The sequence below is a fragment of the Epinephelus fuscoguttatus genome, linkage group LG1, assembly GCF_011397635.1.
Source record: "Epinephelus fuscoguttatus linkage group LG1, E.fuscoguttatus.final_Chr_v1".
In the NCBI taxonomy this organism is placed as follows: domain Eukaryota; kingdom Metazoa; phylum Chordata; class Actinopteri; order Perciformes; family Serranidae; genus Epinephelus; species Epinephelus fuscoguttatus.
Window position 1 is genome coordinate 17,454,949 of NC_064752.1, and position 27,969 is coordinate 17,482,917.

Genomic DNA, 27,969 nt, shown 5'->3' on the forward strand with positions numbered 1-27,969 from the left:
ATTTATGACACCTCCTACAGTCACTCTCAGCATGGAGTAAAAGGTTTCATTTGGGAATGAATGATATCTCTGTTCCTGACACTGATCCCAACTTACTGCCGTGAGGTGAAAGAGGTGCAACAAAAACATCCTCATGGTGCAGCAATCGCTCAGATCTCCACAACACTGCAGAGATGACCAGTGTCCACACTGCATGAACGAATTAAGTTATATATCACTGGGCTCAGCTTGTGCGAAAAGTAGAAGTGCAATGAAATTCTGGGCCGGTATCGATGTTTAAAATAACAATATGGACAATAGCTCATAGCCAATACCAATACTGATGTTTTGTTGCTGTTTATTTATTCATTAATTTGTATTTATTTTATTTATTTTCCATTTTGTGCCAGGAAAACAAAAGATCTTCCTTATAAAAAAAGTAATACTGATAAAAAACTAATCTTTTTCCGTCACTCAGTCCATCATTACACTACTGTGTCCCTACTCTCTTGTTCGGTAATGTTCTCCTGTCCCTCTGACACGTGTGTAATAAGGGGGCTACAATTATTGTACCCTATATAGTGGACTCAAATTATCCCACAGTGCACCCTGAAAAGAAGTGTACAACCAATGGACACTAACCAAGCAATATATCCCATCATGCACAAAGCAAGAGACGGACTACGAGAGGAGAGAGCAGCTCGATTACAGCCTGCTGTACATGTTTAACTTAAAATGACATGTTGAAGTTTGTTTGACCAGTTTTTCTTTGCTATGTAATAAACTGCCAATTTAATGTGAAGTCGTTGGTTTGTGAAGAAATATAACTGGAAATTGATCTTCTGTAGTGCTTCACAGTTACTGTACAGAATAGGGCTAATAAGGCTAGCTTTTTTTTTTTTTTTTTTTCGCCGCCAGCTCTGATTTGTGCCATAATGGCATAATGCATAACATTACACAATAAATTCATAAGTTATTACATGACTGACTGGTAAAACAAACTTCAACATGGAAGATTACTTATATTAGTAGAACAGATAGTCGTGCTGCTATGTCTCTCTTGTTTGTCTGCTTGTGTGACGTTATTAATGGGCCTTTGTTTAATGTGAGCAGAGCAGCACATCTCACAACACAAACAGTCACAAAGTACTTTGTAATGTTATTTATCAACTTGGGGAAAATATGCTCAGTATAGTATCATGTTTTTATCACAACTATGCATGTCATTATTTGGTTCACCAGCAGACGTTGATACAACATGTTTTAATTGCAAGACAGCAATGAAGTAAATACCAGCGCTGAGAAAATAACCTGAGTGTCTGAAAGTGATTTTTCATGTTCACTATGTACTGCTCTACACAGAACTCCCTGTATAATGGGTGTGGAGTAGTGAATGAGTGAATGATTTCGGACACGGCATTTGACTCAACTGTAGCACATGTTAGACTGTTACACTAACAACTGTCCCCCACAAAACAATATCAGGTAGGAACTGTAGTTACTCTCACTCTGGCAAAGGGGAAATGATATTACAACTTATAGAAATACAACAAAACAAATTAAATAATAGCTCAAGTGCCATGAATTATAATGGAATGTTTACTGTATACAGTAACTAATAATCCAAACTAAAATGTGGACGAATTCCTGCTAAAAAAATAAAAAAAAATAAAAAATCATCTTTTCACAGTATTCTGTTACAACATAAATTATTATGGTGACTAGAATAAAATAATCAAAAAATATAATGTGTACAGTCACTAAGGTTACTCAGTCATTGAATAAGCACAAATTCAGTCATACAGATTTATGAAACAACCTTTGAAATAACGTTCTTTCGAATGAAATACATTTTTCTAAATAAATGCTTCAAAAGCCCTTTTACTAAAAATATATAGCAAAATTTCCTCTTTAATATCTTTTAATATATTGCTGTGAAAATATCAACAAATTACGCCTTAAAAACATCTGTACTTATTCAAGACTTTCACTTCATTTTATAAGATTACATTTGAATACATCATAAAAACATCATAATTTACCTTTGCCCAATGTTCACAGATAGCATTAACAGGGAAACAATGGAGTCCCCCCCTCCGACATGTCAATAGTGACTTTACTGCATCCTTTCATCCTGAAGTTGTCCCAAAACATGTCTTCTATTGTCCCCAAAATGATGAGATGCCATTAGTCCTGAGCCCTGCTTTTTAGCCTGCACAAATTGATGTGACACAACAGAAAACATTGGCCACTGCCATCTACTGATAAGCAGAGTTAGTTTTAATTCACAAAATTAAATTAACTGAGGGCTCAGCTGATGCAAACCGAGGCATCTGTGCTCACTTGTTTAGACACCTGGGTATTATTTAGTATGAAATAAAATCAACATGACATGAACATGGCATCATTAATGATGCCATCTTTAGTTTACACCCTGCTCCTGATCATCAGCTGTAAAGCAGGGATACTTGTGTTGCTCTGCCCAGAAGCCACTTTTGCAAAATGACAGGAGGCCAGGAGTCAGCTGATAAACAAACATTAATAATTAATATATAAATAATTAGCCCGGGACCTCTGTCAGGGGGTCTGAGAGAGATCCTCCTTTGCACTTTTTCTTATTTTTCTGACAAACAAGCTCTATTTTGCTGCCCCTTTATGCACCCTGGCTCCTTATTTACATTGAAAGCACAGAAAAGAAATTCCCAGTGTGAATCGGTTTATTTTCATTGTGAATTATGAAATGGTCAGCGGGCTGCGCGGTGCCCAAGGGCTGTGAGTAGTATCACTGCACTAAAGCGTGCTGCTTGTGTTGGATTTTTCTGAAAAATACCGCATATTGTTATTTTTTTCCCCTTTCAACATTTGTCTGACAGAACTGTGCTTTTTAATAAATGGTTGAAACAAAAATAAATAAAAATCATATTAAATGAGTGAAAAAATGATAATTATTTTCTGCAAATCTGTTTTATATTTAACAGATTCCCAGTCAAGGCAGATGCTTGTCTGATGTTCATTTCTAAACTAAGTGTTGACAAATGCAAAGCAAAGCTGCAGTTTAAATCCCCAACACGAGAGCTTTCAACAACTTACAACTACGCGCTACTATTCCCTTCTCTCCAGACAGGCAAAGATGGCAAAGCTGTATTTTTAACTTCTAACACTGATGTGTTTTTTTCCACACACAGAAACTGATCCCTTTACATAAATCCATTCTGAGAGCGCATTCAGCACTTACACCTTGTGAAAAGTGCCGGCAGCTTGAGTAATAGCTTGGCACATCTTTCTTATGACACAGAACAGGCGTTATAAAAGCTACTTGATAGGTATGGTAATTGCTGCCAGCCGAAAGACTTGAAGACGCCAGCCTTGATTCTTTAGGAGGTGTAGAGATAAATAAGCCTCTTTTAATGAGAATCTAACTCACGCTGAGCTTATACACTCATGCTCATGCGACACAACTCATCCGCTGTAGGGATTACACCTTGTGTAGTCCTCCAGTTAAACACTGTCATTCATCTCCAGATGTGTCTATGGTGTGAGTGACAGTAAGTTATATCCTTTCTAATGTTGTAAACAACACTGGGACTGATTATTTAAGCTTCATCTGATTAAGCTGCACAGGTGACCCTGGCACCAAAAACATGTCACAGTGTCAGTGAGTTCAAACAGGCTTTAGCTATAGCCTTAAAAACACTCCAATGAGTGCAGTCAGAGCAGAGCTCTAACTCCAGCTTTGCCTCGTTGGCACATCTCCTCACAGTGTTGACCATAGGCTTAGCAGATTTTAGTGTCTGCCTGTGAGTCAGGCGAAGATGAACCAGACTATGATCAAACAGCCACAAAGCTGCGTGGGTAACAAAACGACAGGCGTCCTTTAATATGGTGTAGCATTGTTCTAGTGTGTTTTTATCCACGGTGGCACACTTAATTGTCTGTATTATGGATGTATGTTGCTGAGTTTTCTTTGTTAATGTTAAAGTCCCCAAAGAACAATGAGCAGGGAGTCTGGATGGTTTTGCTTCATGTCAGCCAGGTGCTATACGACCTCACAAATACCCTTTTTCCGCCTAAATTAGTGCATATATGTGGGGTTTGTAACGCTGGAAAACCTGCTAAGAATAGGTGATACACTCCTTTTCAATTGCCAGTGGATGAGAATGCCTTTGTTTTGTTTTGTGAGCGATACTGAGCATCACAAATGACCCAGCGAACAGGTTAGTAAACAGCTAGTCTGAGTGGGCGGAAGTTCGAGTTAGATCAGCCTCTCATTGGGCGGAACGAGCCACCCGCTGAAGTCCCGCCCTACCACTTCCGGTTGTGTAGCAGTTTTCAACCGTTTTCAACACATCCTTTACTAACTTTTGCGGTGTTTGGTCTTGCGGGGATGTAGCCATTTTTCTGCCATGGTTCGCGTCCTGTAGGCGATATTTTTGTGGGCGTGTTACACCAAAACCTGTTTCCCCCCGGCAATATTTTTGCAAGCGCACCGTTGCTGTGGCACCGCCCAGAACGACCATGACTGGTTCAAAGAAATACAAGCAGCCGGGGCGTTTTTTTCTCCAATCTTAAAGTGAGAGTCGGCCCAGCCAGACCTTTCTTTTCTTGAGAAAGGTCTGGTGAGTGAGACTAGTAAACAGCAGGAAGCAGCATGGAGGCCAGTGAAAATGTTACGGTGGTTATGGCTCTCTTTTAAAGTCGCTGTCTATTAAATTCTGAGCAATGTTCAAGTGCAATGCTACTTCTCATTGTTATATCATATTCTATATAACATTGATTATCAGGTTCAGTCTGTTTTTTCCACCATTTTAGTTCATTTTTAGTAACTCTTGTACTTACCATACTCCTGTTGTTACTCTGTTAGGCACTTGTTTTTGCTTTTTCTCCTTAAAAACACTTCTAACTTGTATATTTGTATATTTTGCCTGATATTTAATACTCTATATGTTCTAAAACTGGGCCCAGTGAATGACCCTGATCTGGGGAACCCACCGGTTGTCTGGTTGTTAGTAGTTGTGAATTGTTAAAATTGCGGTTACTGTACTTAGTGTTACTGTAATTTGAAGCATTCTCTGGCACAAGAATTTCTTTCGGGATAAATAAAGGTGAACTGAATTGAACCGAATTGAATTGAATTGAATTGAATTGAACTGAATTGAACTGAATTGAACTGAACTGAACTGAACTGAACTGAACTGAACTGAACACTGGTTGGACTGAGACAGACAAAACTGTATGGCAGCACCCATGACAAAACAGGGCTGAGACTTTGTCATATTTCCTTCACTGCCAATCAGAGCCATACCCATAACTGCTACACAGTAATTTGAGCAGGAAATGAATGTAGATTGTGACCTTTTCCATCAAATACAAAAGCCAGATGTCAGTGAGTATTTGTGGTTTTTTTGTCCAGTGTGAAAGGGGCACAACAAAGGCCTCAGGAGGAAAACAAGGAAAACTCCCACAGTGAATGAAATGGTTTATGCTTAATGGAAAAGTCAGAACTGCATGATTTATCTGTACACCTACAAGGGATGTGCGTAACAACTTATATCCCCAATGTTTAAATGAAAGTTTGAACTTAGACTAGTCAACAACACACACACTCACACAGTAGCTCTCTCATTCATGGGTGCGCCCACATAGTGACACACATACTGAGAGAAAAGGAAAATTCAAAATGAGATCTCTCTTTCGGCCAGCCTGTTTCTCCCAGACAGAGCTGAGCTCAATATAACATCAATATGAGATCTTGACCATTTTCTCATACTTCTTAAATTCAGCTCCAGAGAGGCAGCCTTGTCTTGTCTCAGCCTGATCCTAATTTAAGATCTTAAAATGCTCTTTTTTTCTCTCAGTCACAGCAGTAATCTTTATTTGTCTGAAAAAGATCAGCTCTTGAGATGTGCATGAAAACTTGATTGGCTTATAAATGAGTGCACACTTTCAGAAATTTGGCTCAGTGACTAAATTCAAGTGGCAACTCATCAGTTCTCAGGGTTTGGAAACCTCTGAGAAGCCTACGAGCACAACAAAGTAACTGCTGCTTATTTATTCTTTTGCTCCTTAATTTTTCTAAGGGGAGGAACTGATCAGAATTTAGTGATCTCCAATTAAGACGCAAATATATTTCTGACGAGACAAAGAAAAGACAGCAGCAAAAATTTCCTCTGGGTACGCATAGGCCCAAGCTTGTTGGGATCTCCCGTACACCCAAAGGTACCTTTTTTTGTTTAACCTAGCAAGAAGACATCTAGTCAACATGGGTGAGTGTGAGGCCTGCACATTTTTTTCAGGTTGAAAGCCGGTAAGATTTCATTGGTCGCTTAGTCACAGAAAAAAAAACAACCAAAAAACAAACGTAAACCGCTATTAGGAGCGGCGTCTTGTCAAAACAGAGTAAATCCATTTTCAGATGAAGTGGGAGTTTAATTTGAAAGGACAGACACAGGAAGTGTCCAAGCTCAGCAGTCAGACAGGAGTTAATTTCCAGGGCTGGCACCTGCAGTTATTCCACAGGCTAGTTAATAACATGTCGGGCAGGAAATCCAAAGTGTGGGATCATTCTGAGAAGGTGAAGAACGAACCCAAGGTGTTATGTAAACTCATCTTCATTGGTCGACTACAAACATGACGTATCATCTCAAACATGTCAGTAGCTACATGCCCATTAGCCACTTAGCACAATCATTACTGCTTTGCCCACAGCGTCATTAACAGGTGGCTCGCTCAGTGTGTGACGTGCACTTGTAGATAAAATATAGGCCTATATTAATGAAGGTTCATTAGTACGGTTTTGTATTTCTCTGTAATGTAGCACAATGTTAACAATGTTACTGATACTATTCTTTCTCACACCTTCAACTCAAACCATTGTGTTGCCCCGCCCAAAATATATCATTTAATAATTATATTAATATCCTACACATGCGGGCAACTAGTCGACTAATGGCTCTAAATGACGACTGTTGGTCGACTAGGAAAATTCTAAGTCGGGTGAAGCCCTAGTATCTTGATAGTAAGTTGACTCAACTAGTAACTGGTACTAACTAGTGAGGGTGGCAACATTTAATCCTCTAGTTGACTAATCATGCAACCATTTATCTAAAAGCAGATTCTTTTAACCAATAGCTCTGTTGTGCGGTCTGCTCTGAGTTGGCGGCCTGGCAAATGGAGTCAAGTATCCAGGATGTGCTCACTAACTGAGATGTCAGTGAAGTACAGGGCAGCAGATCTGCAGAAATCTGGCAGCAGTTTTTCTATTTTGTTGACCAAAAAGCAGTAATTCAGCGAGTGGATTTAATGGATTGTAGTTCAAATTCCCCGCTGTCAAGGTTTAACTAGCGCTCTGGCTCGTTTACCACGTTTGCGTCTCCCATTAATCCCACAGAGAGCTGCTGCTCCTCCAACTAAAAGCGAAGAATTTCCCACATATGCTGGTTGTGTTTCTATTTTTCTCAAACAACAGGTCATAAATGAGTGTAATCAATAAGTCATTATGACTTTATCTTGTATCTTAAAATCCCTCATATCTTAAAGTCATATCTTCATAGTAACTCTCATTTATTTGTCATTAGCAGTTGTTTGCTTCATCCTTAATTCATCCATCTCCCTGGCTTTATTTCTCAACTCTTAGGAGAGAGCGTAATAACCATTAAAATTTGATCTAACCGTTAGAATCATCGACTAAATCTACTGCCGAGAACCTATTAAATGACCATCAGTTTCGGAGGGTTCACAGAGACAATATAACAGACAGTCAGCAGAGATGGGGAGTTGTGCTTGCACATAATAAGACTCGCTGAGTGGAGTCATACGACAGTTGGCTGCCTGATGATGACTGACAACTACAAATCATAGATATACACTAGATTTCACTAACCACAGAAACACGGGTGCTATATCACACACACACACACACACACACACACACACACACACACACAAGCAGCATATTGAGTCAATTTGCTCACTCCAGTTTCTCTATTGCTTCAGACACTTCCTCGCTGCTGCCATTTATACGAGTCAGAAAATCAAAAATGCGCGAGGCAGACTGGGCTGCGGAGATAACAAAAGAGCACACACAGTTGAGAAAAATGAGGAGATGGAGGGCATTTCTTCTAAATTTGGAAACAAAGGGAGAGCGGAATAACGCAGCAAGTGTCACTTTCTAAAAGACAAAGAAAGGGAGAGGCATAGAGAGACAGAAGAGAGAGAGGAGCAGAAAAAAAAGACACAAGTGCCGGAGGGGAGCGAGGAGGAAGATCCAGAGGCATGGGCTGAGTGATCGTTTGTGTCTCATCCTTTACCCCAATGGCACAGGACTCAATCAAATCCTCCTCATTCTTGACCATGCATTAGCTTAGCAAGCAGGGACCTTGTTTCACTCCCTCAATTAAATGCCCACCCGCACATAATTAACGACTGTTTTGTCCACAGATCAATAAAGGGCCTGTTCATTAAAAGTCCCTTTGCTTCCTCAAAGATCCCCTTGCTTAGTTCACTATTGCATCTGAGGAGGTGGCAGCGCCTGGCAGAATTTCTATTGCGGTTTCATGTCTGTGGGTTTTCTTTTTTTTTTTTTTTTTTCCGTTCTTTATTTTCAGCTGGTGCAAGATAGAGAAGGAAGTCAAAGAAAGACTGAAAGCATTCAGAATGTGAGGAAACCTTTTGAAACAGAGAGAAAAGACTTATGGGAACTTATTAGTTTGAATGTAAGAATCACAGTAGCTGGGGTGTTTATCTCTCAGGCACATAATTATAATGCTGCATAGACAGGGAAACAACATGTACTGTAACACTACTGCTTGATTTATATTGTGTTAGCCCTTGCTGAAGGACAACAGTCTGGACCCCTCCGATCCTAAGCGTTGTATATCTATCGCTGGGGAAGAATTGTAGCGCCAAGCACACGGAAGGTTGATTTTCTCATATCTCTATGCGCTGACCATACATGCGACGCCCTGTAATCAGTCACAATCAATGTCTACATCAACTCCAAAGCCTGCAAACACCGTCAGTGTTTACAGATGCAAAAAACAAAAGCCCTGTCTGTTAGTTCTTAAAAGATAAAAGATCAATAAACGCAACAGGAGCTGGATTTAACATGGAGCACGCCTCACTGCCAGCCACCTGCCATGGCTAACATGCTCAATGATTAGACCAGCGGTTGTTTCAATCTCGAACACACACACAAACACACACACACACAGTTTGCCCAATGTGTAATGTAATAAGATGAGTGTGCACTATGATGTTGCCTCTCACCTCTCCCATCTGCCATGGAATCACAGCATCTCTGGAGATAGATAACAGGGTTTGAACAAACAGCAGTCTCATACTGAGGTGTGTTTTTATTGTCTTTATAGGATTAGCCATCTGAAGCAGTGTCTTTGGATTACAGTATAAATTCATCGAGGTTTTCTGAGGCCATTCTAGCTAGAAAAAAAGGCCCTACCGTTAATACCTACGTTGCTAACCATGTTGCGTCTACAGTTCTGCGTTGTTGCTATTTCACATTACTTTATTTTTGCTTCATTTTAATCACATGACAAGGTTCCCCGGGGATTTGCTAGACGCTGACAGGAGTGGCCAGGTAGCCTTCACAAAGGACATGCGTCACAGGACACACTGTACATGCTTTTAGGCTTCTTAAACGAGCCTGTTGTTTCACTGTGTGGCCTTTATATTATTTTTTGTATCCATCCGACTTCATATTGCATTGTACAAGGCATGGTAGCATGTTATCTGCTGATTCAACAGTACACTGCAATTATGCTGCAAAAATAGAAAGCACTCAGAGAGCAGTCGATGCCTTTGCCAAGTCTCCGCAATCCTCTGTATGTGTTATTATTTTTACACTTGGAATATCTTAATAATGTTTTGAACATTTGAGAGTGTACTCTTGTATTTCACTTTTTTTAACAATTCACTTTCCGTGTCCTTGGAGAGTTTCTTGGTATCCAGGTTTCAGATCCCCTGTTATCACACCAGACAGTTCTACAGATGAACCTTGGACAGTTTGCAGTTTGCAGTTACGTACCACTTATATAGAAAAGCTTTTCTGCTTTGCAATCACTCCTTTTTAAAGAAGATCTTCGGCAGCTTTTCTCAATGGAGTACAGTACTGTGTGAATAATATGATACAGCGTGTGTAAGCAGTGCAAATATATGTTATTGTAATCGTTATTTTTTATTTTTTGTGTTTTATCTTTAGTAATTTTTGTTCGCAAATCAAATGTATATCTTTATTTTTTCCTTGGTCTTTTTTTTAGTATATGCAAATTGTATTCTTTTCCTTTTTTTATATGTATGTCTGTTTGTAAATTGGTGAGAAGCATCTACATCTGTATTTAATTTCATTGTTCAGTGACGTCCTTTAACAAGCCCTCTGGGACTTTTTCCATTCCTCTTGTGCATTTTCTAATGCTTTTTCTTTTTATTTAAATAATATGCACAAATTAAGAACCTAGCCTGATATCAGACAGACTTGTCAACTCTTTACATTAATTTCCATCTTCAGTCTGACATTGGTTCCGGTTACATGATGGCTTCTCATTCAGAATGAAATAAATCTGAATGAAATCATTTGGAATTAAAGTCTGTCCAGGTAGTTTACACGGGAAATATTCATTCCGAATGAGGGTTTACATGGGAGATCAGTTTAATCGCATTTTAATTGCCTTTATTCAAGTCCGTGCAAGGATTGGGGCAGGGAAGGTTTCTGATTGGATAGGGGGCGGGGCGGATGTTACGTGTCTACGTTTACCGGAAGAAAACACTGTAGTCATCGTTCTGGATAACAAGATGCTTGACGACGCCGTTCTTGGTGCCTTTTTTGGGGTTGTTTTGCTTATATTCTTGAAGCAGCAGTACAACAACAACCTTGTTCTGCTAATGCTTCGTCTGTTGAGGAGGAGAAGGGAGGTAGAAGGTTGAAGAAGGGAGATAGAAGACTGTGCTTTGGCGTATGGAAACAGTTGCTATGCGCGCTATATACGTCATCGCACCAGAAGGGCAAGAAAACGAGCATGCGCAGAAAGACCGGAATGAACTTAAAGAGGAATGACTGTATACAAGTGTGAGAAATTCTTTCCTTAGGAATTAGAAACGGAATATTCCAGCCCCTTACATCGGATTGAATTTTCAATCGCGTAAACATACTGATTGTGTCAGATTTCCAGATTTTCACTGGGAAGGGAGATCTGATTATGTCGAACCTTTCACCAAAACTTGTCAAAATACCTGTCGACACACGTAGAAGTCTTTGGTAATTTCAGTGATTTACATGGTCTTGCTCCTATGATACACTGAGCCCTTTCTCTCCTCCTCTCTCTCCTCAGTTTCTGAAAAGTTGGTTCTCCTTCATTTGCGAACATATACGTCCTATTCTTGCATATCGCTAACTCGGCTTTACAGCATGTCACTAACTAGGCCTCTTCACCGGAGCCTTTGTGCTCCACTGTCTTGCAGGTTCCCTCGTATCGCAGCTGCGCCTGGATCGTGTGTTGTTACTAAAATTAATTTTATTGTAGCTATTGTTATTAATGTCTGCCATGCTTTTTTCTCTGTGTCTGTCTCTCTTTATGTATTATTTTGTCATATGGATAACTGCAAATTTATCACGTTGATCTGTTCTGTACGACATCTATTGCATGTCTGTCCGTCCTGGAAGAGGGATCCCTCCTCAGTTGCTCTTCCTGAGGTTTATACCAAGGACAGAGGGATGTTGTATACTGTAAAGCCTTCTGAATTGAATTGAATTGAATTGAATTGATTTGAATTGAATTGAATTGAAAACTGAATCTTGCGTCAGTATGCAGCTACAAGCTTGCTTGCACTTCTGCCAGTGTTCTCCAAAGCATCTACCAGCCATTGCAGCTGTGGACCGGAGCGGCAACAGTTTTTAAAAAATGCTTTGGTTTTTGGAGGATCGCTTCTGTAGGTAGGCCGTTGTTAGAGCGGATATTGGCTGGGAGTGTTAAAACATCTTAAGAGTGGAGTGGAGTAAAGTAAACTACAATCTTGGGCATTATTAAAGACATGTCTGAGTCTTTATTGTATTTTGCTTATATTGCTGCTTACGTATTAAAATGCTCTTTGTTTTGTAAAGTTTACTTATTACACCGACCTGTATTTTTCTTTTTCCTTTGTTTTCTTTTTACCAGTATTTTTATGTCATCTACAGTGCTCACCATTGTCATTACTCCAGTGCAAGTCCCGTCCATGGCACTAAATGGTCGTTTTTATTTCAACTGAGAAACCTCTGTGTCATGTCGTGATGACAGATGAATCAGTCAGCATAACCTCAGTGCAGTGGGCGAATTTCAAGGTCTGGACCACAGCAAACTAGGTGCCGCAATTGATGGAGAACTAGCAAACATTTTCAGAAACGCTGTAATATTAAATTCTTTAGAATCTGATTTGCTTCAGCTTTAAAATTCGTTCCTTAAATCTGTCTAGTTTTTGAGATGTATTGAGAGATATCTTATGAGCTCACAGCAGGCAGGCACACAGAGCTCGTAACATAACCTCCTTGGCAAAGGTAATGAAAAAGGCGGTGAATTAATCTGGCAACCATTTTTCTTAAGACACTCTGTTCCCTAAATATTTCCTTCATCTGTTTGTATGTGAGCACCCAATTTTTCAGAGCCAATTTAGAATCATTCCACCCTTGGTCAGTCGTGCTGTAGATGGATTCCCTTGTGTAACATCTGGCGGTCTCTAGGCAGTGTGCATCCCTCTATTCACTCCCCTTGCTCATAAGCTGGTGTAAAATTGCCCCTTTGAATCTCCTCCACAGCGGATTCCTCATTCAGTGCGGCAGCCGTTCCCCGCGCACAGTCAGAATCTTTCTTTATTTTGTGTAATATGCTAAACACAGCCACATAAGTTCACCCTGTCTGTTTCTTTTGACTGATGAATGTGGCAGAACAGCTCTGAATTCCCCAGCTCCCAACGCGATGATGTGTGCCAGTCTCCTGGATTATGAGACATATGGAGGCATGTGAGTACACAAGCATGAGCAAATGAACTCAGAAAGTCTAACACACTCTTGTCCGCACAGCTACGGATACAACATACACTGTGTGTGCATAAACACACTGATGGGAGAAACCAATACAGATGGACACACACACACAGACGTACTGTAAATATTCACACAGGTTTTTAAAGCTTGCACATTACAAATTTTCCTGAACTAAACTGTTAGAATTTGAGATTTGGAAAAGCCTCTAAAAACCCTCCAACTCAGACATGCAGACTTAACAGTCATATTTTCATTTGAAGAAGTTAATCCAAATCTTTGCTTGTTAAACCTCTGGGGCTGGAGCAACATACTCCAAAGAGCATTTTCCATCTCCCATCATTCCAGTGCCCCAGAGCAAAACCGCTCCTCCGGGCTTAATCTGAATACACTCATTGTGCACAAGAACACTGCAACTACACCACCTATATCTGTAAGACCAGTAGAGTTGGGTCAAAATCACAATTCGGCCTTGTTTGTTGATGCATTATTGATAATACTGCACAATAAATATGCAGTGAGACTGTTTGATAAAAGAAAGGGACCACAGCATCCCTAGCCACATGGTACGGTCCACTGCTGACTGTCATCTGGCCTGTGAACCAGATCACAAAGGTCACTGTTGTTGGTGTTATTGTTCAAGTTATTGTCAAAGCACAAGTGTGTGTGCTTGTGTGTGTGTGGGGGGCTGTGTGTTGTTGGATGTACCAGTTTCTCTGTGAGTGCAGCAAGTCTGGTTTTGATCAGCGCTGAAGGATTTAAAGCTAGTAATACCTTATCCTGGCGTGGTACCAGTGACATACTTTTCACTAGTCTACCTCTTTGAACTGCATATCCTCTGTGGGGTGGAAAAAAAAAAAAAAGACAAATCGCATGCAACATCCTCGTTTTGTATTTCTCTGGATGCAGCTTTGAAGTCTACTGTAGCTGTTGTTTTTATGATGACAAGCGCTGTTGCTGAACCTTGTATCAACACATGAAATTTATTCTCCAAATGTTAGAGTTCACTTAACTGGTGAGTATTAATATTGGGTTTAGAGATTTTGGTAGGATGTGCCTGCAGCACAGCATGGTAACAGATAAGAGGGTGCATTTTAGTTTAATAGTTCCACATTTTGGGAATTATGCTTACTGATGCCAGAGAGAGAAGATGTTAGCTTAGCATAACAACTGAAAGCACACTAAAGCTCACTAATTAACACATTATATCCAATTTTTTTTGTAGTGCATTTGCACTGGTTGACAGTAAGACTCCAGGAAAATACTGCACCCAGACGAGAAATAGTCCAGCGCATAAAAGAAATGAAGCTCTAGCAAAAGCAATACTTTTCATGCTCAGGCTGCAAGTTTTCTTTCTCACCCTGCCATTCACTCCTTGCACTCTTGGTCACTCACTATCTCTTGGTGACATTATCTGGGTCTGTCTTTTGAATTGTCAGCTGTTTCACAATCAACCAATAGCACAGCACACCTTCTCTGTCGGCCTATCATCTTACTGCTTCTCATTTTAAATCTGTTTCTGTGTCTGCCGTAGTTCTTTCTTGCTGCAGTCATATGCACCCTCCACCTCCCCATCACCACCTAGTCTTTGCAGATTCATCAGCCTAATAAGCTTCATCAGCCATCAGCCTCAGATTCAGATTCATCAACCACCACCACCACCACTAGTGTTTAGACGCTGCCGCTCAGATGTCCCTCAATCACAAAATATCTCCCTCTGGTGTCCAAGTGCCAAAAACTTCTGTTAAATCTTAATCAGTGCAAATCATGTGTTAATCTGTGCACTCATATTTCATATCAAATATTACGTTTGATTCATTCTTTAGTCTCTCCTGATTGAATTTGTTATTTTTGTACCAGTTTTTGTACAGACAATTTAATAGGGGGTGATTGGAGCCAGGCTGGCTACTTCTTTCTGTTTCCAGCCTTAATGGTAGGCTAGGCTAGCCTTGTCACACCAAATTGTAAATGCTTTTTAGTCTAGGACCTCTTAGTTCATTTTTGATTTCCATGGGCCATTATCAACAGCCAGAGGCGAAAACGCCTCTAGATTCAATTGGAAAAGGCTGCAGAGCAAAGGCGTGTGACCTTGACATGAGCAGCAGACAGATGTAAACAGACCATAGCATGCAGACATGAGCAGTGATGGTGTCGGATCAATATGTCTGTGAACAACTGCTGCATCAGCTGCAGCCATCTTGGTTGTTTTTGAAAATGCCTCAACTCTGCTCCTCTTTACTAAGCTAGGTTTATGCTCGCCATCATGAGCAAAAACCTAGCTTAGTAAAGAGGGGCGCCCCATATCGCCCCACATCAGTTGTGATTGGCCCAAAGCATGTAAGGTCAGGTGGAAATCTGTTTAAAGGTGTAGGAGACCAAAAACATCTGCCTTAGTAAATAAAACATGAGCTCGCAGATATGTGTGGTACCCAGGCTGAATCCGAGCTAACAATGGCCTGGCTATAGCTTCATGTTTATCAGATGGGTGTGTGAGTGGTTGAGATCTCTAACTGTCTCTGGGAAGGTTAGCACATAAACTTATTTCCCAAAACTATTCTTCTACCAGAGATAAAGACAATCTCTAACCCCACTCTGTCTTAAAAAAATAAATTATAGTAACAGTACTTGTAGCTCACATATAGTCATTAAAAGTATGAACAGTTAAATACTAATTATTCATTGTACACCAGGCAGTTAGAGACACCTAGCTGTAATAGGGATGATTTAATCACCTCAAGTGCCAATGTGTCCCAGCAGCAGCCTTGTGCCCTGTCGAAGTGTCCTTGAGCCTGACACTGAACCCCGGCTGCACCTGCTCACTCATCACTCTAACATGGCAGCATCAGACCAAAATGTTAATGCGCGTGTCAAGTGTAAGTACCAAATGCATCAGGTTGTGGTAAATGAGGACTGTGGTGTTAAATGTTCCCGACGGTGGGAAGCCTAAATCACACTCAAAATATTTATAACATAAACACATAGAAACATACGCTAAATAGAAAATTACTGAAAGAGCAACGCACATAAAGAAGAACAGATATCGGGGAAGGCAACAATTCTGTCAGTGTAGTCAACTATTTTGGATACACTGCTGAATACAAACAGGGAGAGCTTACATTAGGATGTGTAGCCTCCCTCAACACCTTAATCAAATACAGAGGATATTACCTTAATGAGTAGAGACTTTAGCACTGAGAGCATGATTCACCATAAGGCTGGGACTAATTCCTGCAGGACATCTACCGGCTATTTTGGATCCCTACAGGGCATCTACTGGTTATGGAACACCATACACACACACACACACTCACACACACACACACTATGACAGCAGTAGCAAAACATCACCCCCGGATGTATCAGATTATACCATGCAGTACATTCAATTACATCTCGTGGCAGATGGTGTAAACAAAATCAAACACACATAATCTCCAAGATTGGATCCTTCAGTTAGATATTAACCCTGATATCCAAAGACCTGACACAGGACTAGACATATTAAAGCAAGGAGCGGTCTGCGAGGGCTTTAAGACGCCTGACTCAGCAGTTTTCGGATGTGGGGTAATCCAGAGCGCTGGGAATACACATGCTGTAGTGAAACACAAATGAGGACAGAATATTGAGTGAATCTCACATGGATTGAAAACACTGCCTCTCTCGCTACCTCCCTCTCTTATTTAATCGACTCGGCTTTAACTAACTGACTTATTTTATTATGGTAATCAAGTGCTGATTACCCCGAATGTAATGCAGCTGTTGTGTTGTGCATATGAATGTGTCGCGAATGTAATAGATTGATTAGTAATAATGGATCACATTAATGTATTTATTCAGCAAGAGATTTTGTTGTGATTATGTGCTACTCAGACTTGCCTACAGTGTAAATACTACCTCTTCTGTGATTTGTGGAGGAATCATTTTCTTTTTTAGGCCAAACTTACTCAATTCAGACCTGTAATTTTGCAGCATGTCAACCAATTACTGAATGTAATACTAGAGTAAAAGTTTTAAGGCTGTTATAAATATGAATCAAACAGCTCCACGGGAAAAATTATACAGCTTTTACTTTTCTGTTTTTATACTCAAAGTGTAGAACTATTTTGTCTCAGCCAGCTCATGCATAAAAGATAATTATAGCCAGGCAAATGAAACAATCTGCTGGTCAGTTTACTAATGGTTGTCTTAACACTTTTTTAAAATGATTCAAATTGAGACGCCAAGCAGACCTTTTTACCTCGCAGCCCACGGCATATGCAAATAACAGACTCACCATCCCTTTGCCAGATGACCTTGCTGCCACTCTGTGCGAATGATGGCTCTCAGGTCCTTCAGGTTGTCTTTCCTATGCCATCCAACATTAGTCTCCGTCCAGCTCCGCGGCTCCGCTCTGACTTCTGGAAAAATAAAAACAGACCCTGGAGTGAACTTCATTGTTTTTTCCCAGTTCAGATGAATAAATTCCCCAGTTAGATTTCTAATGAGAGGGTTAGGGGGCGGGCGGGGAGGTGGAAACACGGAGGGAAGAAAGAGGGGCAGGCAATTTGCTAATGGAACACAGAGAAAAATGGCAGAGACCTATCTCGGTAAAGGATGAAAGACGAGGCGAAAAAAAATATCCCCGGTCTGTCTGGAGAGAGAGCGAGTGAGCTATAGGGCAGGAGGTAAAGTGGTTTTAAAAAACACCATCATTAACTGTCATCTTCATCTCAGGTGTAAGGCTAGAGAGCGAGGGCTGGGAGAGAGATGGAGAGGAGGAGAGGGAGAAGAGGAGGTACTGTATTTGCCCAGGAGATCATTCAATAGCCAACAATCTTCATTTAATTACCTCCTTTACATCTCCAAACCACCTCCTCCCCCACCCCCCCTCCTCCTCCCTTACCTCCAGCCTACCACGCAGAGGTCCGTGGAGACTGCGCTGCAGCTATTTAACTATGTTAATTAAAGTCTAACTTGAATCTGATCACACAAACTTTGTCCTGACGATGGCATTACACAACACAAAAAAAGCTACTTCCCAAAACCCAGTCGCCCTGTAAACTGTGCGCCCAGATTACAAGCCGCTGACTCTGTCAGCAAGATGAAGCTTCAGGATTTAGGCCTCTTAATTCAGTGGAACATTATTTACAATCTCTCTCAACTGGCTGCAGTGGAGGTCATTTGAACTGGGCGGATGTTCGGCTGACTGAAATGCCAGCGCAAACATAATTTCAAGCCCTCTTAAGGCATCAACACTGGTTCAGTGGTCTGTGTAGTCAATGTCAAAAAAATCCCATTATTATTATCTTTAATATTTATTGTTAAATTGTTATACTTAGTACAAACAAGAACAAGAGGTAGATCATTGTTTCCCACAGAATTAGATTTTATTTTTCTTGTCCATGTTTCCTTGTGTATCAGGCTCCGTCCCCTCTCTAAATTTGGAGGTTTTGTTGGTCTGTGAAAGCAGTTTAGGTGGAACTCTCCATGAATGATTTTTTTTCCCCAGCAACTGTTTGTGGTGCTCACAGGGTGGATAATTGATCAATAAATCTGATCAGAGCTGATCAGAACAGGCGCCGTATTCCCAAAGCTTCCTAGTCTAAAGGGTTGCTCCTAGTGACGAAATTCTGAGAAAATTCTTAGTCTTCTTGACATTTTCTTAGAATTTCCCCTTACAGTTAAGACTAGGTCCTTGTAAAGATAACAGTTATTCACAACGTGTGAAAAACTGTTAGGAGCAGGGAGGAGGATTTTTAAAAGGCTGAAGAGTTTCTTAATCAGAAGAGAAAATGGTGGAAACACAAAGATATTTTCCAAATGCTGGATGACGGTGAGTAAATGAAATGCTACAGATTACATTGTGCAGGGATAATGTGTGGTGTAAGGCTGTAACACCAGAAATAAAATGATCACAACACCAAGATATTTTGAAAACCAGAAAAATGCAACAGTGCAGCAGTGATAACTTGAGTCTGTCTCAACCTTCCATCAGCAGAGTGATCACACGAACCTCCTCACCTCCACACCTCCTCACTAAGGTAAAAGTTTCTATCCCTTCCTTGCTCTGAGAACTTCCTAAATCACTCCTTAGCTAAGACTTCTTACGACAAATTTTCAAGTTCTGAGCTCTCTGAGAGGATGCTCAGAATGCTTGTGAATACGGCCCCAGATCGATGGACGAGAGGAGTGGCTGCTGCAGACGCGAGCAAAAGCAAATGTATAGACCCAGCACAATGAACGGCTAAAGGGCCAGTGTGTAAAATGGGTTGAAAACCGTTGAAAACAGTGACATCAGTGGTCAAATTCTAGATTGCAGGGCTCACTCGCTCACCCCTCCCATCGGGTAAATGACGGTGGCCTCGTAGGGACAAAAAGCCTTGCACAGACATGAGTTTTTCAGGAGTAGGTCTATCTAGCGAGGAGGTGAATGTTTATTTAGAAATCTAAGCCATGTTACGATATTGTAATGAATCCCTCTCGAGCAGGAGACCAGAGGAGCGTTCGGGAAAAGGCCCGTTTATTTGAGCATTCCAAAAACTCAGGTAACACTCCAGGGGGTAAAAGACTCCGTCCCAAACTCTGACTCTTCTGGCGTAACACACACACACTCCATACACACATACTGGTTTACGATACCTAGCGGGCACCCCCTCCCCCCTCCCTCTCTGCTCCACCAATCTCCAGCCCGCACACTGACTGACAGCGTAGCCTGTAAACAGAGCTCAGCTGTTTATTTAGCCTAGCAATATCTCCGGACTATAGTAGCTGCAATGGACGACTTTGAACGCGATTTTGAAGAGTTTCTTGTAGTGGACACAGACCCAGAGCCATACCTGTTTGAGCCGGAGCATACAGATGAGGAACTTTGATGCTGAGCGGGCGAGGCGAGAGGCTGAATCCTCCGCTCCCGCAGAATGGGATTCGGTGCTACTGCTACCATCGCTGGGGAGATATGTCATCAGGAGGAAAAGCGCTGCAGAGAGTGCATCACAAGATGACGGTTCGGGTTCATTCTCTCCTGTTGCGTGGTAAGTGTGGTCCATTCGCAAACTTTATAACTAAAAAAACTTTTCACTACTCTCTATCGACGAACTACTAACACTCTCTGCTGTTTCCTCCTCCTTCTTCCTTCCTTCCTTCTGCTGTCTTCGTTGGTTCATTTATACACGCGAAACGCGTTCTCTGGCTGGCTGGATTGTCCGCTCGGTCTGCCGTACATACATGGCGGCGCAAGATGGCGACCTCTCTAAAGCAAGGCCCTTGCTATATATATATATATATATATATATATGTGTATATATATATATATATATGTGTGTGTATATATATATAAAAGCATGATTATAAAGCTACGAAAACCAAACGAATTTTATTTTATAGCGATTATACACTTATATAAACATATTAATGGGTAGAATATTCAGATTCAGATTCAGATTTGACAATAAACCATGCCAAATATTACACACTGGCCCTTTAAGTTTCACTTTTACTGCATCTATCATTCTGCTGCTCTGTCTGTGCCTAGAGAACGCTCTGGGCTCCAAGAATCTGGAGCAATGCATTACCGAACAGCATATATATTCAAACAACACTCCTAATGAACAGTCCATCACCAGAAATAGAAAATGCAAACGTGGTGGCAGATGTTTTAATTGTGCCAGGCTGCCACAAATAGTCATTTACCAACGCTGGCTCTGAACAAAAAGAACCATGGCGTTATCTTTGATTGTGACCTCTGTTTTGTTCATAGAAACGCTGCCCGTGTGCAACCTCTTCTATCTAAAGAAGACACTTTAAAACTTGTTCATTCTTTTATCCCCAGCAGACTTGACTACTGTAAAGCCTTGTCCTCAGGCCTCTCAAAGAAATCTTAAAACAAACTGTGGATGATCCAAAATGCAGCAGCACGTCTACCCACCAAGACAAAATATCAAGAACGCATTACTTGTGTTTTAAAGCCTCTTCACTGGCTTCACGTTCATTTTAGAATTAATTCTAAAATTTTGCTTTTAGTTTTTATTTCTCTTAATGGACTGGCTTCTTACTATTTATCTGATATGCTGGTCTTTAAGATCCTTCACCTTTGGTCTACTAAGTACAGTGAACAGCCTTCCAGAGGTCGTCAGACTCTCTGGTTCAGTAGACAGCTTCAAACGAAATCTTAAAACCTTTTTTTTTTTTTTTTTTTTTTTTAAAAGACTTTTTAGACTGTGTAAGAATGTGTGAGCGTGTAATCAGCTCTTATTTACTCTATCTCTCTTACCTTATCCTGTCTTACGTGTATTATCTCATTTTATTATGCAAAGCACTTTTTCTCTTTACATGTATTTGTATCACTTTTTTTGTGCAGCTGTTTATGGGAACTTTGGAAAGGTATATGATCCTCTTGCTATTACAATAAATAAATGAATCCATAAGTAAATAAAGGGTAAATAAAGGATATGAAACGTATCCCTGAGATTCTCTGCTGACATTTCTTGTCTTTTACTTTTGTAAACATCGTCTCGTTTTTGACTCCGTTTATAAGCTGATTGTTTTCGCAACACTTCCTGTTACACTTTACTATAAAATAAACACAACTACCTTTTGATAGAGACTAGAGAGGTGAATATTTGAATACAAATCAACAGAAAAAAAAAAACTAATAAAAATAATAGATATCCAACATTAACAGAATAAGGTATGCACAAATTTGCTAATTTCAAATACTGCCCTTGGATGGCTTTTGCCTTTTCATTTTCTCTCACTATACTGCTCTTCACACACTCCACTCCACCATACTCATCAATGCTCTGGCATGCTCTGACTGTGCACTGCATTGCCGGGACTAGAGGTGGTCACCCCACTGCAGACTGACCGTCAGCATTAGATTTTGAAAGGTGGCCCCTAGCAAGATCCATCACTGCTTTATAATAATAACTGATTCATTTACTGTGTCTATTTTGTTTTCTAGCCATAAAACAATTCATTAAAGTTTAGGACAACTTGAAAGTTTCTGTGCCACATCTGATTTATCAACATTTTTTTGCACAACAGGACCTAAATCTCTCTTAATCACTTCAAATGGCAACACAATCATAAGTGGCTGCCACAATGTAATGCACACCAGTACAATCTACTGCAGCCCAAAATATCCTGGCAACAAATGAGTACTTTGTGAATAATTTTCAATTTCTGTTTATGTTATCAGAGAGACGCTGATTTTACATAACTCTGTAGTTGGAGTTTCAAACATGTAGGCCTATTTTGCGCGGTTACTTAATTAGATTGTATTCTATTGTAAGGATCAACTTATAGGGAAAAACACTCCAGCTGCAGAGACTCCATCACACCACAAAGCAGTGACCCAATACCACTGCTGTTTACGCCATCATTAAAGACTGTACTGTAGGCAATATCACACGCCTGGTTAAGCACGTCTTTCTAATAGCCTGTCATGTTATCTGAGAATACAGGTGAATTTGATCAAGTGGATAAGTGGCTCTGGTCGATAAGAAACAACCAACAGTCTAACAGGCACCAGCAGGCCACATTTAACTCTCAATGACATGATCAAGTGGGTGTGAGTGGAAACATTCATATAAGCACAAGTACATGACAAAGCATATTTTTACTCTTGTAACCCATTTAAGACTAAACACAATGTTTAGCAGAGGAGAAGATAACATAGCAATAAAGGAAATGATCCTGGCACATCTGTTAGGAAGTCAATATACAAATTTAGATAACGTGAAAAAACTCAATTAGATAAACCTAAATTAATTGGATACTTGGATTTCCTTCTCTTTTCTCTTCTCGTACCCTTTCAGGCTCACATTCATGATAAAAAAAAAAAAAACACTTGTGTGATGCAGAATAACATTTGATGCACTAAATGTTTAACATACAAGTAGGACATGGAGCTCTAACATCTGATGAGAAGTCAAACTGTTTGTAGTTGGAAACCAAAGGAAGCTTCAGGAGATTATTGCTGAACAGTTGCACAGGGCCTCGAGGAGGTGCAGAAGCTCTGAGCTTATCTTGATCAAACACCAACATGGTGCAGATTTCTCGCTGGGCCTGCAATGGCTTCATTGTGTGAGTGTGTGTGTGTGTGTGTGTGTGTGTGTGTGTGTGTGTGTGTGTGTGTGTGAGAGAGAGAGAGAGAGAGAGAGAGTGTGTGTTTTATCTTTTTGTCCTTCTCCTCAATCTTTTTTCTCTCTTTGCTTTTGCTTTTTGCTGTGATGCTGAAGTGCCTTTCATCATCTTAGAGCATTTTAAGGTATCATTTACCTGTCCCCACAGTGGCAATTTGCCATAGTCTTGCTCCCAATTTAATAACAAAGCAGTCACTACGTCAATGTGATGTCATCAAGAGGCTTTCATACTAGTGGTTACACGTAATTATTATTCAATTGGCTGTCCTGTAATTTTTAAATTTTTAAGGATGATTCAGAAACACACACACATTGAGCATGCACACACAAGTTTTTGTCACTTGTGAGGATTTTTGACTTATTTCATTGAGGTAAGTATTTACTAGGGCTGCCCCCCAATGGTCTACCAAAGGTTAGTCGGCCAGAAAGGCCATTAGTCGACAAGATTCTATTGGTCACTTAAAAACAAACAAACGTGAAACTCTATAAGGAGCTGCGCCTTGTCAAAATAAATCAAAACCTATATGACTGGACCATGTGGGAATTTAATTTGAAAGGACAGACACAGGAAGTGGCCACGCTCATCAGTCAGACAGGAGTCGCGTTACAAACCAATCACACCCGACAAATATCTTTCCCTTCTTCTGTAAATATTCAGTTTGTTAAATACGGAAAAGTTGATCATGTGAGTGCAGGGCTACCCAGAGCTTTACGTCTGTCCCACGGATGATAGGTCTACACACTTATAAACAGCGTCTGGAAGAAGATCAGCTCTGCACTCAGGATTTCAGGTAAATAGGCTATATGATGCATGAAAGCAGGGCTGATACCTGCGGTTATTCCACAGGCTAGTTAATAACATGTCCAAAAAGTGTGGGATCATTTTGAGAAGGTGAAGGACGAACCCAAGGTGATATGTAAACTCATCTTCATTGGTCGACTACAAACATGACGTATCATCTGAAACATGGAAGCAGCTACATGCCCATTAGCCACTTAGCACAATCATTACTGCTTTGCCAACAGCGTCATTAACAGACGGCTCGCTCAGTGTGTGACGTGCACTTGTAGATAAAATATAGGCCTATATTAATGAAGGTTCATTAGTACGGTTTGGTATTTCTCTGTAATGTAGCACAGTGTTAACAATGTTACTGATACTATTCTTCTACTACTCAAACTATTGTGTTGCCCCGCCCAAAATATATAATTTAATAATGAATTTAACATCGTAAACATGTGGGCGACTAGTAGACTAATGGCTCTGAATGATGACTACTGGTTGGAATATTCTAAGTCGGGGGCAGCTGTGGTATTTACATTAATCATAACCGCTATATGCCTAAACCAGTTCTCACCCTAAACCTTAACTGAAGCATAATTCTATCTTTAACCAACAGCAATTGTCAATATTTATTTGTTTACCTTTGGGGACTGGCTTTTGTCCCCTGATGGGAAGTGAGTCCCCACAGTGTGCAGAGCTGTTTGTCCCCACAAAGGGAATAATACAATTACACAAGCACACAAACAGTAACATCATACTGCTGTGTTTATGTGAAACTTTATCCTTCCCTAGTTTTTTATTTTTTGCTGCTGATCATGTTGAATCCCGCTAAACAACCAAAATGAATTACCCAAGGAAGTAGCTGGGTCACAGAAACTCAATGACACTCAAATTAAATTGTAAAAAAGAAATGAACAAACAGCAGAGTATCTGATTCAACTGACACAATTCTGAGTCGGGCACAGTCCTAACTAAATCCAATTAATAATAAGATGTACTTTGCTATAAATAAAAATACATTTACAGAGGAGTTCAGTGCTGAGGACGTTTTGTTGAAGGCTTTCCTTAAATAAATTTGAAAACAAGAGTTTGCTCCATGTTCTGAGGGGACTGTGTGTCAAAAACAAGCAAAGTAAAACATGTTGGCTGCCACAAATGAATTTTCAGGAAATGGCTTTTAATGTAGTTTTACACACCCTCATAAAAATTCAACCCTTCAGTTTTCCAATTGAGGCATTTCTACGGCTCTTATTCAGTATACGAAGCACATTTTGATATAAAAAAAAAAACCCTGGCCATATGCAGATTGTGGGGAAAAAACCTCTCTTATAGTACAGGAGGGCCAAACACAAAGAAATTGATCTTTCACATCTTACATCTTTATCCCCCCCTTAGGTCTTTTACTTTCGTTGAATTAATCATGCAGGCCCCCTTGAGAGCACGGGACATGGTCCTCTGTGAAGCAGCCAGCACAAATCCCATGCAGCCTCTCCACCTCCCAGTGTGTATATTTTTTGCTGCATACTGTGGCTCTGAGGGAGTTTTACACTGATTCCCAGGAGGCAGGAGTCTATTTATACAGGATCCTAAAACAGGGTAGTCATAACCCCCCACCACCAACACACACCAACACACACATATTCACAGCAGCAGCTTTAGGTGTCAATGCTGACACACAGCCACATGATAGTCCAATCTAATCTTTTAATCGCTCCGCTAACTTCATGTCTCTGGGTGAGTTGGGGCAAGCTAGTGGTGGGGATGGGATATCGTCTGCAGAGATATGATATGATTCTTGAACACATAACAAAAAAAATCCCACACACACAAACTCACATGCAGACTTCTACACACTGTCCCGCTCCACCCCACCCCCAGAGTACTATGGCGGAGCCTCATGTATCTGTGGGTATTAACAGATCAGCGCAGAGCAGCAGCCACCCTGCTTTAAAGTCTTTTCCTGAGGTAGTGCTTCAGAAGCCTGCTGCAGAGGAGGATAAACGCGCGGCAATCCCCCAGGCCCAGCGCCTCCTCAGCTCCACTCAGCTCTCTCTTTGCTGCCCCCTCCTTCTCCTCCATTCCTCGCTTATCCCCACTTTCCTTCTATCCCTCATTATTTCTATCCCCCTTCTTTTTCTCGGCATCTCATGCTTTCTGTCCTGCTATCTTTCCCCCTCCTTCCCTCTGGCTCTTCATATAATTCTCCTCTCCGTGCCTCCTTGTCCTGCTCCCCTCCCACTTTGTGTCCATCCCTCTCTCCATCTTTCAGCCTCATCTCGCTGTCTTTCTCCAGACCTCAGTAATGAACGAGCCTCGCGGCCCATCTTTGTCAGTTAGAGGATGGGGAACCAGTGGTTACGTACTGAAACCTTAGTTCTGTGAACACAGGCTGAGCTCTGTAATGGGACTCTTGAGCCTTGGCCACTCGTCTCAGTGTCTTTATGTCCGGAGAGGCCATGCCCCCCTGATTCCTTGTCCACAAAGTCTTAAGTGACTATTTGATCATCGGGGAAACTGGTTCATGGGCAATGAAGCAATTTACAATACCAACTCCATATGTTATGAATTTCATGTTTAGCAAACTTAAACCTCAGAAACGTCCTCATTAGTTCAGCGACACTATTAATTTCATTGTTATGAAAATGAACATAATGTAACACGTATTAAAGACACACAGCAAGTTTCCATTGTTTGTTTCCTTCAAACTACAAAATACAGGGCTCTCTGGACAGGGCATGCTGGCAAGTCTGCTCATATGCTTATCATGTTTCTTTGGAAACTTAATTTAATAAGTTGAGTGAACTCACGGCCGTAAATTTATTTCACTCATCATTTAAGTCAAAAGAATTCAAGCAAGAGCAACAGCTATTGGTGTTCTGAAAATGTTCCGAAAATAATTAGAAATTCTAAGCAAAATTAACTTGAAATTAATAAAAGAATTAATAGGAAAACATCAGTTTCCTCAAGGTTCACTGCTTTGGGTGTGTGTGTGTGGGGGGGGGGCAAACACAGCTACCAACCACCACCACCACCACACCAAATTCTGTCCTCAAATGTTACACTTTAAAGTTTCTTTAAATATTTAACAGCTAGCCTGCTTCTTCCAAATATTTATCAGTTACTTTTTAAGATCTACATGAACTGCTTTCACATTGGCATTAATTAGATCCATCACACAGAACTTATTTAAGAAGGGGATATGTCACTTTTAAAGCTGGTTCATGTGTTACTGCTGTTATTTCCTTCTTCCTGAGCAGTGGTAAAGAACACCAGAAGAAAATGTCAGGGGTTGAGTCTTCAAAACAGCATGACAAATTTGTTTCAACCAAATATTCTCAAGTCTTGCTCATCTAAAAACACAATTTGTCAGCACGTTAGCTTGACATTCCCTACTGAGTCTCTTTGTAACCGATAGTCTATTGACAAGGGGTGTAACTCAAAAGTTTCACCACGATACGATATTATATCGAGTCTTTGGACAACGATACGATGCTTGTCGATATACATTAACAAAGTCTGCCACAATGCAATTTCTATTTGATGCAATTTGGGGGCCTACAGTCGATATGAAACCATACTATTTGCCCATATAACACAACCAGTTACAGAGGAAGCTGCCACCCCTTCTTTTTCTGCTTTTTGTCATAAAAGATAAAATGTAGGTACTTATTACTGCTTAAGTGTAGTAAAGTTTACTTCAAACTGACTCCACTAATACAAAAAACAGCACATGGTATAAGTTAACCTGTGGGGCCTCTGACAGAAAGACCTTTCTGGAGGAAGTCTTTTCATTTAAACCCAAACCATCATCTTTTTCATAAAACTTCAGGTCTATCTGGCTTAAAGCCCTCAAGGCAAACTTCTCCCAAAAGCCAAACATGGATTAACAACAAGATCATTTAACAAAAGTAGAACATTCAGCTCAGTAATAACTGTCAACGTTCATAGACATGTCAACTGTTTTTTGCTAGTTGCCCATTATTAGCTTCACCATATAGTACATTGCATAAATTAGCCTAGCAGCTAGCAGGCTTTTTTCCTCTACTTATAACTTATAACAA

General features: G+C 40.5%; 1 protein-coding gene across 1 annotated transcript in view; it reads right to left on the reverse strand.

Annotated features, from left to right (window-relative positions):
• LOC125897378 (cadherin-22-like) overlaps positions 1-27,969 on the reverse strand; it is a 395,305-nt gene that overhangs the window by 158,819 nt on the left and 208,517 nt on the right. The window contains exon 4 of the mRNA XM_049590690.1: positions 17,277-17,400. The gene's annotated coding sequence lies outside the window, so the exon portion shown is untranslated. The remainder of the gene's footprint in view (positions 1-17,276; positions 17,401-27,969) is intronic.